Source organism: Hyaena hyaena, unplaced genomic scaffold (genome assembly GCF_003009895.1).
Source record: "Hyaena hyaena isolate Hyena2069 unplaced genomic scaffold, ASM300989v1 scaffold_196, whole genome shotgun sequence".
NCBI lineage: Eukaryota > Metazoa > Chordata > Mammalia > Carnivora > Hyaenidae > Hyaena > Hyaena hyaena.
The window spans coordinates 1,871,551-1,882,716 of NW_024080828.1; positions in this window are offsets into that span (position 1 = coordinate 1,871,551).

An 11,166-nucleotide genomic window follows, 5' to 3' on the forward strand; every position below is an offset into this window, starting at 1 on the left:
AATGCAATATTGTTTGTTTTTTAACAAGGAGGTATTGGGCCACATCTGCCGCCTCACACACCACCAAGCAGTTCTCAGATACCAGCTGGGTGTTCTACAATTCAATTCAATTCTGACAGAGACTACCTGGAGAGAGTGTCATATTCCACAGGTTAAGGGTTCAGTCCTACAAGACTGTTCCCTACCTCCCCACATCAGATTCCAATTACAAGTCAGTTTGTCACCTGGGCCTCAGACTGGCCAGCTATAGATTGGAGGTTCCCAAGACCCTCAACTTGGGTTTGATTAATTTACAAGTCAGTTCACAGGGCTGTGAGAGGAGCTCACAGAACTCAAAGAAACACTTTACTTACTAGATTACTGGTTTATTATAAAAGAATATAACGAGGAGCAGTCAGATGCAAGAGATACACAGGGCAAGGTATGGGGCAAGGAGGATGTGGAATTTCCATGATCTCTCTAGAGCAGGCCACTCCCCCCAAATCCCATGTGTTCACCAAAGCAGAAATTCTTCGAACCTTGTCCTTTTGGGTTTTCATGGAGGCTTGATTACAAAGGAACAGTTGACTAAATTACTGGCCATTGGAGGAGCGCCCAGATGGCTCAGTCGGTCAAGCGTTCAACTCTTGATTTTGGCTCAGGTCACGATCTCACGGTTCGTGGGTTTGAGCCCTGTGTCGGGCTCTGTGCTGACAACTAGCTCAGAGCCTGGAGCCTGCTTCGGATTCTGTATCTCCCTCTGTCTCTGATCCTCCCTTGCCTACGCTGTGTATCTCTCTCTCAGAAAAAAAAATTGTTATTCTTAAGTTACTGACCACTGGAGATTGATTCAATCTGCAAGCCCTCTCCTTTCTCCAGAGACCAGGCTGCACGGGAACTGAAAGTTCCAAGGTTCTGGTCACATGGTTGGTTCCCCAGGTAACTAGCCCCCATCCTTAGGTTCAGTCCTGAAGACACCTTGTTAAAAACCAAAGATGCTGCTGTCACCCTCGTTAACCAGGAAATTCCAAGCTCTGTGCCAGAAATGGGGACAAAGACCAAATATATACTATTACAAATCACAATATCCCAGCTAACATTAGGTGGGTGATTACTGTCTCATTTCCAGGATATTGGTGACATATGGTAGAACTGGTCTAAAGGACTCAGTTCGATCCAATAATCTTATATCTATGTTCTCTTCTCCAGGGCCACCAAAAATCACTGGTGCCTTGTGGAAAGGGACAAATAAGCATTCGCTTTTCTCTTCTCTGCTTTCACTCTCATCCTCCTGCTGTGTCTTCTCTTTCTTTCTTTTTCCTTAATGTTCATTTTTGAGAGAGAGACAGAGTGTGAGTGGGGCAGGGGCAGAGAAAGAGGGAGACAGAATCTGAAACTGTCGGCACAGAGCCTGATGTGGGGCTCAAACTCACAAACCGTGAGGTCAAGACCTGAGCCAAAGTCAGATACTTCACCGACTGAGCCACCCAGGCACCCAGTGCTGTCTCTTCAACATAGCAGATAGAGTGACCTGTCATACAATACAAGTCAGATCGTGATACTGCCCTTCTGAGAAGTCTCCTTCCAGTGGCTTCCCATGACTCTTAGAGGACAGTCCGAAGCCCCTCCTGTGGCCTCCAAGCCTTTACTTGGTTTGACTCCAGGACAGCTCCGAGGCTTCGTTCCACTGTCTCCCTTGTTCACCTCCCTCCAGCCACGGTGGCCTCCTAGCTGTTCCTCACACATGGAGCGCATTCCCTCCGGGCCTTTTGCATTTCCTGTTCTGTTTTCCTGGAAAACTCTTTCCCCAGATGCTTGCATGGCTCGCTCCTTCATTCCATTCCGGCATCTGTTCAAGCGCCTTTTTCTCAGCCAAGTCTTCCCTCACTCTCCTCTGTCATAAAACCTTCCCCCGGCTCTTCTTCTCTTTCCCTCGCTCTATTTCTCTTTCTGGCACTTACCACACTGTGACATTATATCATATAATTGCTTGTTTACTTGTTTATTGTCTTCCTCCCCCCATCGCAACAAGAAAACAAGTTCCATGTGGCAGGCACTTTGGCTGTTTTGTTCCTTGTTATGTGTCTAGCTCCTGGAAGAAGGCCTGGTGTATAGTGGAAACTCAGTATAAATTTGTTGAATAAATAAATGCATGCTCAGTTGTCTTTCTTTTTTTTTCTTTGTAAGGAATCGGGGATTCTTGTCCTTGATTCACCACTTGGGACTGTGGTGAATTATTTGTTTTGAAAGGCATTGTTTTAACTCGAAGTATTAAGCAGAAAAATATACTAACTTCCATGGCCTTCCTTCCTAATTCGAAGCGCCTGTTTGCTTCAGCTGCATTCAGGGCAGGAAGGTCCCCTGTGTCAAATAGAAATACAAAGGCCTGCTCTCTGTAGATTTTATGGTCAGTTCTGCCTGTCACTGCCAGGCCCGGTCATATCTTGCTACATGTTAGCTTGAGAGTTCTCAACATGGATTTGGTGAACCTCAGTGAAATTAATGGATAGGATTCTGGAGGCTCAACAGTCTCCTGGAATTTAGCCAGAATTGGGTATGCATTTTTCTGGATTTTGCAGGGGCCCCCACAGCTCCTCCAGAGGTTAAGACTTCCTCAAATAGTGGTGGTTATCTCTCTTAACCAGGCCTTCATCTACTCTTTGTTGCCAGCATAGGGCTATTGCTTGGGCAGGGACTGGAGTAGTAGCAGAGCCCTGAACGTCTCCCTTCTCTTTCTTAAGACAGTGTAATAACTTGAAATATGTACAGTTATTGTGAAAGTTGAGTGTAAATACTAAACGATGAAAACCTAGGATCAATCTAGCAGACCATTTCTCTTTCCAGCCACCTCAGGCTATTTACGGAATGGTATGTCATGCATATTCACACATATTTAAGTCCATCTGTCCATCCATCCATCTGTCCTTCATCCATCCACCATCCACTCACCCATCCACCCACCTACCCATCCACCTTCCCACCCATCCACCCACCTACTCATCCATCCATCCATCCATCCATCCATCCACCCACCCATCTACATATACATGCATTCATCCATGCATCTATCCATCCATCTTCTACACATCCATCCATCCATCTCTCCATTCATCCTTCTACCCATCCATCCAAAAAATTTCCCACAGCATACCATTCTCAAGTAAAAGACCCATACTCTGTTTTATTTTTCAGATTCTTTTTTTAATGTTTATTTATTTATTTTGAGAGAGAGAGAGGAAAAAAAAAAAGAGGGGGGGTGGAGATGCACAGAGCCATGGGCACAGAGCCTGATGCAGTCTTGGTCTCACTAACTGCAAAATCATGACTTGAGCCAAAATCAAGAGTGGGACCCCTAACCTATCGAGACCCCTAGGCACCTACTTCTCAGATTCTTACCCCAGTGACATAATTCCACATTCAAACACACTGTTGGTATGGCTTTCTTCCCTATTATCTTTAGTGAAATTCTGATCTTGGATATTATCAATAATGTCTCCAATAACAATTTCATATCATTGTTCCACACATTTTTGGCAGTGCTTAATATTCACTGATAAAAGGGAAAATGAAAAGAAGATATTTGCTTCTTCTTGCAATGAAAATAGCTTTATTTTTCCTGTTTAATGAAGTGATAATTGATATAAAAATTCACAATTCTAGTCTTGCCTGGAGGCCATCCATCACTAGTGATATTTCAGTATATTTTTTTCAGATTTTTTCAACTGCCACACACACACTTATATGCATTATTTAAAAAGGGGGGGATTATAAGGATGTCTTGGTGGCTCAGTCGATTAAACATCTGACTTCAGCTCAGGTCATGATCTTATGGCTCATGAGTTCGAGCCCCATATCAGGCTCTCTGCTGTCAGCGCAAAGCCTGCTTCAGATCCTCTGTCTCCCTCTTCCCTGACTCTCCCCTGCTCTCTCTAGCTCTAGCTCTTGCTCTCAAGATAAATAAACATTTTTAAAAAGCCGGGGGGGGGGGGGCGGGGGATTATACTGTATTGTACAAGATATTTTAGAGTTTGCTTTGCCATTTCATATATGATGGACATATTTCATTAAATATACATTTGCATTATTATTTAATGGCTACAGAGAATCTAATATATTGACAACAATTTTTTCCAAACTTCTCATAATAAAAAATACTTTTATGTATTAATTTAAAAAACTTTTTTAATGTTTTTTATTTATTTCTGAGACAGAGAGACAGCATGAGCAGGGGAGGGTCAGAGAGAGAGGAAGATACAGAATCCGAAGCAGGCTCCAGGCTCTGAGCTAGCTGTCAGCACAGAGCCCGACACGGGGCTCAAACCCACAAACCGTTAGATCCTGACCTGAGCTGAAGTCGGACACTTAACCGACTGAGCCATCCAGGTGCCCCTAAAAAATATTTTTTAAGTAGGCTCCATGCCAACGTGGGGCTTGAACTCACAACCCTGAGATCAAGAGTCACATACTTGAGCCAGCTAGGTGCTATTTTTTAAAGTAGAAAAAATTTAAGTAAAAGAAAATAAACCCAAACTTAGAGATCACTAGAGATTCCCTTAGCACTATGTTTTGATGCTAGATTAATGTAGCCACGGGTTCTCTTTTTGGCTAGCTTAAATCTGATACTGTCATTTAACTAATTTCATTCACCATTGAGACCTCTCTGAATCTTCTGAGAGAATAATATTCTTTATATATACTTTCAAGGTTTAACAGTTCAACTTCTCTTCTCCTATAAAGGCAATTCTAGTTCTTGAAGACAAGAGGGATTGAACTGGTAAAATCCGTGGAATTGTAGTTAAAGAGTGTTACGAGCTTTTCTGCCTAAATTAAGGGACATTATACACAACAACTCAATTGTACCCTTGACTGCTTATTTGTGAAAGAGAGAAAGGCTAATGGGCTCTTCCAGATTAAGAGGAGCTGAAGAGAGGCACCTACCAAACACAATGCATGATGGTAGGTTTGGTCCTGAATTCTGGATTGGGGTGAAATACTGTAAAGGACATTGTTGGGCCAATTGGCAAAAGTTGAATAGGGACCTTATATGGTAAAATTTTTGAATCCAATAGTAATTATGCTGTTATATAAAAAGTCCCCATTCCAATGAGATCCACACTGAAGTATTTAGGGGTAAAAGGGAATGACAGCTGCCATTTCTTTTTTTTTTTCTTTTTTTTTTTTTACAAATAGTTTATTGTCAAGATGGTTTCCATATAACACCCGGTGCTCATCCCAACACGTGCCCTCCTCCACGCGCATCCCCCCCCACCCATCAGTCCTCAGTTTGTTCTCAGCATTCAAGAGTCTCTCATGGTTTGCCTCTCTCCCTCTCCCCCACCATTTCTCCCCTCCTTCTCCCCCCACGGTCCTCCGCTAAGTTCCTCCTAATCCTCCTGTACATGCAGACATATGGTATCTGTCCTTCTCTGCCTGACTTATTTCGCTCAGCATAACACCCTCAAGGTCCATCCATGTTGATACACATGCCATTTATTTTCAATGGCCCAGAAAATATACATATAATTGTATAGATAGAGAGTTGGGCCCGAGTGGCTCAGTGGGTTAAGCATCCAACTTTGGCTCAGGTCATGATCTCACTATTAGTGAGTTTGAGCCCCATGGCAGGCTCTGTGCTGACAGCTCAGAGCCTGGAGCCTACTTTGGATTCTGTGTCTCTCACTCTCTCTGCCCCTCCCCCCCCCAAAATAAACATTAATAAAAAAGAGAGAGTTAAGCAAACGTGGCAGAGCATTAACAATTGATGAATACAGGTGAAGGATACACAGGAGTTCTCATACTATTCCCACAACTCCTGTAAGCCTGACATGATTTCCAAATTAGAAAAAGGAAAGAAGAAAAAAAAAAAGCATCCTTCAGAACACCATTTTCTTTTCTGGGGAATTTTTTCACATTCTCTGTATTGGGCTCCCATCTGTAATCTTCAGGGTGTGATCGAAGGCAGTTATAGCTGTGAAATTGCAGTCAGATGAGGCCTTTTCCTCCATTTTTGTTTCAGACCAAATTTTCTTTAAAAAAAAAAAAAGTGTATTTATTTGAGTAATCTCTGCCCCCTAAGTGGGGCTGGAACTCACAACCCTGAGATCAAGGGTCACATACCCCTCCCACTGAGACTGCCAGGCACCCCACACAGCAAATTTTCTATACACTGAAAGGGAGTCAAGGGAAATGTCAAAATACCAAAAAAATTAAAAAGAGACGTTTAACTGTAAAAGGAAGAATGAGTCACTGTTTTTCTCGACAGTAGTTTTTTGACTTATGAAAAATTTAAACCTCAAGAAAAATAGGATAGTAAGATAAACACCTATATGTATATCCATAACCTTGACTTAACAGTTGTCACTGTATTAACTATCGCATATGCTCCATTATTAATTTTTGCTAACATATTTTATTTATTATTTCTGTATATATATATTCTGTATATATATATATATAACTAACACATTTTAAAGATGTCACAAAACCCTTCAGCCGGAAGCTCTAAAACAAGAACAGTTTTCTTTATAAGGACAACAACAGCATCATAACTGCCAAGATCAGAAATGATTCTTAATGTTGCCTAATTCCTAGTCTGTATTCAAAATTTCCCATTTGAGGGGCACCTGGGTGGCTCGGTCAGTTAAGTGTCTGACTTCGGCTTAAGTCATGATCTCACAGTTTCCTGAGTTCAAGCCCCATGTCAATCTCTGTGTATCGATTGTGCAGAGTCTGCTTGGGATTCTCTCTCTCTCTCTCTCTCTCTCTCTCTGTCCCTTCCCCGCTCGCACTCTGTCTCTCTCAAAATAGACAAATAATTAAAAAATTTTTATGGGGCGCCTGGGTGGCTTAGTCGGTTAAGCGTCCGACTTTCGCTTAGGTCGTGATCTCGCGGTTCGTGGGTTCGAGCCCCGCGTCGGGCTCTGTGCTGACTGCCGGCTCAGAGCCTGGATCCTGTTTCAGTCTGTGACTCCCTCTCTCTCTGACCCTCCCCTGCTCACGGTGTCTCTCCTAGAAATAAATAAAACATTTAAGAAAATTAAAAAAAAAAATTTTTTTTAATATTTCCCTTTTGATCCCAAATGTAGCTTTCCCGACTCATCCCAATCAGGGTCTGATTAAGGACCACACACTGCACTTGGTGTGTGTTTTAGGTCTCTTTTCATCTGGAACTGTCTTCTTCCTTGCTCTGGGCTATAACTTTTCCCCCCTTGTGACCAGCTTATATAACGGGAGGGAGGAGAGTAATGATGAATAAAGAGTTTAAATAAAGCTGAGTCTTAAGATGTAACGGGGGCTAGTCATACAGAGGTATTTAATTGAAAAACCAAGGATGTTTTCATCTTTCTAGACAAAGCGAATACCGTTTGAGTACTGTTTACCGTCTCCTCCAACCTCACTGTTCTCATCTATATAATGGGGATGATAACCCTTGTCCAGTCTGTCCCGTAAGTATGTTAGGAGGACCAAGCAAGACAGTTTGGGAAAGCATGCTGCTCACTAGTACGCCCTTGTTTCATTTCAGATTTTCTCCAGCAGACTGAGTGCGCCCGAGACGTCAAATCGCAACGCAGTTCAAGGCAGAGGGGGACCAAGGAGGAAACGTTCTGTGATGGCCCGTTAATCCTCTGTTCCCCCTTTGCCCCACACTAAATCCACGCTAATAACGTTTAACAGCAGACTCTGAACGGTGTGCTGTGGGTTTGCCGCGCGCCCCCACCCCCCGCACAGCGCCAGCCGGGTCGGAGCAGCTGCCGAGCAGGAAAGCGAGCGGCGGCGGCGGCGGGGGGCGCGGGGGGCGCGGGGCTGGGGGCGCAGACCGTGAGGCGGGGGCGCGGGGCGCCGGGCTGGGGGCGCGGGGGTGCTGGGCTGGGGGTGCGGGGCTGGGGGCGGGGCGCCGGCCGCGGGGCTGGGGGCGCGGGGTGCGGGGCGGGGGGTGCGGGGCGGGGGGCGCGGGGCGCGGACCGTGGGGCGGGGGGCGCGGGGTGCGGGCCGCGGGGCTGGGGGCGGGGGGCGCGAACCCCGGCCGCTCGCACCCACGCCCTTTCCGCCCTTCGTGCGTCAGCGCCCCGCTCCGCGCCGCTCGCACTGCTATTTCCTGCTGGCGCGCCGGCAGCGCGGGTGACACCTAGGGTCTGGCTGCGGGAACCGCCTTCCGTTGTCGCCCGCCGGGTCGTACGGAGGGTTCTGAGCCGCGATCGGCGCGTGGTGCTCTCGCGGGCGCGGGACTTTCTGCGCCTCCCGCCGCCCCCGATCCCCCCCCCCCCGCCCCCGTATGCGCGTCTGTGGCTCCTCCTTTAAAAATGTTTTTAATGCTCGTTTATTTTAAGAGAGAGAGAGAGAGAGAGAGAGAGTGAACGGGGGAGGGGCAGAGAGAGGGAGACGGAGCCTCTCAAGTAGACTCAGCGGGAGTGGGGGAGGGGCAGAGAGAGACGGAGACACCGAATCCGAAGCAGGCTCCAGGCTCTGAGCTGTCAGCACAGAGCCCGATGCCAGGCTTGAACCTATGAAACGCACAGCCTGAGCGGAAATCAAGTCAGATGCTTGTCAGGACTGATCCACCCGGGTTCCCCTTGCTTCTCGTTTTTTTAATATTTTTTTTAATTTTTTTTATTTTTAGGAGAGAGAGAGAGACAGCGTGAGCAGGGGAGGGTCAGAGAGAGAGGGAGTCACAGACTCTGAAACAGGCTCCAGGTTCTGAGCTGCAGAGCCCGATGCGGGGCTCGAACCCACGAACCGCGAGATCATGATCTAAGCAAAAGTTGGACGCTTAACCGACTAAGCCACCCAGGCGCCGCATTTTAATGATTTTTTTTAATTTTTTAATGTTTTATTTATTTCTAGGAGAGAGAGAGAGACAGCATGAGCAGGGGAGGGACAGAGAGAGAGGGAGATACAGACTCTGAAATAGGCTCCAGGCTCTGAGCTGGCAGTCAGCACAGAGCTCGACGCGGGGCTCGAACCCACGAACCGCGAGATCATGACCTAAGCGAAAGTCGGACGCTCAACCGACTAAGCCACCCAGGCGCCCCCATTTTAATGATTTTTTTAATGTGTTTTTTTTTTTTTAATTTTTTTAACCTTGCTTCTCGTTTTAAACTGATTCTTCTGTCTGTCCTGGTCCAAACGCTTTAGCTGTCCACACGAGGGCTCCTATGCGCCCATGGGATCTCTGTGCTGGAAGGAGCATCCAGCACTCAGCCAGTAATAGCGAAAGGTCCTTCACACTTTTGCGTATATGCAGTCAGTCAAGTGGTTCAGAGCAAGACTTTGGGGTTCAAATTTCTGGCACCTGCGAGCAGTATAATTTCACACAAACTACTTGGCTCCCTCACCTGTGAAATGTGGCTAACGGTACTGTCTCCCCTCATGGGCTTGGGCGGATGAGCAGAATTAATATGTATCTGCACCTATAAAGCACACAGGCAGTTCCTGTCTCATAGGAAGCATTATGAATGTGCTGCTGTTTGCACGGAGCTCTGTAGCCTCTGCATAAACAGCGCTAGAGACAGAGATCTCTGTAGCTCATGAAGCAAGCCGCTTCATCTCTGGTCGGTTTCAACCGTTAGGGTGGCTCCTTATAGTATGCGGATTTGGGGCAGGGTAAAGGCAGTGTCAAAATATATTGGGTCCGCTGTGAGATCTTTTCTGCACACAGTGTGTTGTAACCTCATAGACTTTTTAATCCCCAATTGTGTTGATTTACATGTAACAAGACTGAAGACCAGAGGGTTTGAGAAGCTTCTCCAGCGTCAAACAATGATAAGATATCCTAGTCAGAATCTGACATTGGTCTCAGAATTCCATAGCTTCAAAAACTGGAAGATACTGTTCTTTCTATTGAGACTTTGGGTTCTTGCGGTTGCTGGCACATTGTGAGTCATCAAGTGATAGGAATGATTATTGATTTCTCTTTTCTTTTGAAGATTTTGGTTTTGAGTAATCTCTACATCCAAGGTGGGGTTTGAACTGCCAACCCTGAGATCGAGAGTCACATGCTCTACCCGCTGAGCCATCCAGGTGCCCCAGAATTATTATTAATTTCTATTAATACTCTATATGTTGCCAATGCTCTTTGGAACCATTCCTTCCTTCTCCCCCCCCCCCTTTTTTTTTCTTGCCAAGGCAAGCTGCTTACATCCTTCTTCCTGGACTTGATTTTACCTGCATAAAATAATAGTAGATTGGTCTTGCCTCTGGACACCTGTATCCCACAAAAACAATGAGAAGCATTTGATGAGGGTTCCATTTGAAATTACTTGCACCTATATACTAGAAACTTTTTTTTTTTTAGAAACTTTTTTTTTAATGTTCATTTTTTGGCAGAGAGAGACAGAGCGTGAGGGGGGCAGAGAGAGGCTGAGACACAGAATCCAACGCAGGCTCCAGGCTCCAAGCCGTCAGCACAGAGCCCGACGCGGCTTGAACTCAGGAGCCACGCAATCATGACCTGAGCTGAAGTCAGTGCTTAACTGACTGAGCCACCCAGGCGCCCCTACTACAGAAATTTTTAAAGGCCAGGATTCAGTCCCTAGTGGTTCTTAGAAGAACTTCTCATACTTCATATCCTCTAGGATCATTTTTCTTCCTAAAGACTCAGATAGAAGAATTATATGTCAAAGCATTTATTTATTCTAACCCTCCATCGGGGGTTTAGCTGCCTCTCACACATGCCAAATGCAGTGCTCCTAAGGCATCCAGCACCATTCTGGAAAGCTCTTATTATTCATTCATCCAACAAATATTTATTGAGAGCTGAGAGCTGTTGCCAGGCACTGAGCTAAGAGCTAAGAGATTCAGTGGACAGTAAAAACAGCGACTTCTTCATAAGGCTGAACCAAATTCTACATCCCTTGATTTTCTTCCTATTGATAGCCCTTCTGCCTTCCGCAGCGACAGAGCAACATTAATTTCTGGTCCTCACCATAACCCCTCCTATACTTGAAGATGGTTTCCAGTTGCCTGTGGAACTAAGTTTCTTCTTCTTTAAGCTTTCCTTGTAAAGATCTTACTTTTTTTTTTTTTTTAATATTGGGAGCTGATGCAAAAGTGATAAAAAATAGTGGGTCTTATACACTTTCTCTGAGCCTCAGTTTCTTTACTGTGAAACGGGGATAATTATACACAAGTGGTTGAAAATTTGAGATATTTATTGCTTGTCTGAAAGAGATGAAGTATATATGTGTGTTA